This window comes from Morone saxatilis, unplaced genomic scaffold (genome assembly GCF_004916995.1).
Source record: "Morone saxatilis isolate NCDOM2014 unplaced genomic scaffold, NCSU_SB_2.0 Contig22, whole genome shotgun sequence".
In the NCBI taxonomy this organism is placed as follows: Eukaryota; Metazoa; Chordata; class Actinopteri; family Moronidae; genus Morone; species Morone saxatilis.
In genome coordinates this window covers 4,021,097-4,022,466 of record NW_023339785.1, presented here as the reverse complement: position 1 = coordinate 4,022,466, position 1,370 = coordinate 4,021,097, and the positions used below count along the sequence as shown (strand labels likewise).

Genomic DNA, 1,370 nt, shown 5'->3' with positions numbered 1-1,370 from the left:
ACACACACACAAATACACATACATGTTCATACACAAACACATTTTAAGGTTCATTTGCGCAGACGCCAATAGAAATACTCAGGTACTCCTCGATTGCATTTCACCATCATTTCAATTTGGCTAAAACACAAACAAATACAATGTCTTTAGCCTTGGGTAGGGATAAAAATATTTTTTGACTTTTAACACATGAAAAACTGTAGAAAATCAAATGTGCATATCGTTTGGAGGCTCATTGACCAGGATGTTTTTCACTCTTGGGTCAATAAAGAGTTGTTTTTGTGCATTAGAAGACTTTCTCTTCCTACCTTTTGACACATTTGACTGTGTATTGATATCTGACTTCTGTGTGTTTTGTGAATTGTGAAAGCTGCTGTTGAACTTGAGTGCAGTTGAGAAAATAAATAGATTATCCAGTCCACCTCAAAGCTGGTCTGAGGGTTGGCTTCCAGCTCCCAGCTCCACGCACCAAAAGCTAAATCACGTGTTAGGTTGAAAATGTCACATTACTATCATCTGTACCTACAGTACAAATACAGTATATTTTAGTCTAAACATTATAAAAACACTGTAATATGACATGATACTGCCCACTCAGACATCATTGGACTATGTTGTACCATAGTTTTAGTGCATTTGTCTTCTTAATTGCAAAGACTACGACTGTTTAAAAGTGCCAGCTGACACTATACTACATATTCTCCTACACAGAACGGAGTAGGACAGCAGTCTTACAGTCTAAATGCCCAGCGAGTGACCTTTTAGAGGCTATGCTGTCTCTTACAATCAAACAAAACCAGCTGACACTGTGGTTTTTAGAGCCAGGTGGCTTCACTAACAAGGCCAAAAACATCTCTTCGACTATTTCATACAAGCTATGGTGAGAATTTTAACATCCAGCATCACCACAGGGATTTGAAAATAACTTTTTGCAGAGCCTGACTCTGGCTTGTTTACTTCCACCCTTTACTCTCCAGTCAGAGAAAATGGATGCTCCTCATTAGTTCTTATTTAAGAATGGCAAACCAAGGTTAACACATGGTAAAGCAGAGATCACACAACACTAACTTCAGGCAACAGTGGGCACTCTGTTAATGTTGCCCCTGCCAGCCGAGCGGAACCGCATTACACTTAATTAAAGGCTCATTTATCCAGAATCCCTCAGAAAGAGAAACTTTCTCTGGGGTCCTCTCTAACCAGCTGAGTTAAATAAATTATTCTGGCACATTGCTAACGACACAGGACAGAGTAGCACCCCCCAATTCCTTAGAGCTGAATTCGGGGCCAGAAATGGTAATGCTGGTAACATTATGTCCAATACATTTACTACAGTTCTGACTAGGGCAGTACTGTCTCTTAGGTGTCCTCCT

The 1,370-nt window shown here is 39.9% G+C and overlaps 1 protein-coding gene across 1 annotated transcript in view; it reads left to right on the top strand.

Moving 5' to 3' along the window:
* LOC118333429 (polycomb group RING finger protein 3) overlaps positions 1–1,370 on the top strand; it is a 60,301-nt gene that overhangs the window by 40,526 nt on the left and 18,405 nt on the right. The window lies entirely within an intron of this gene.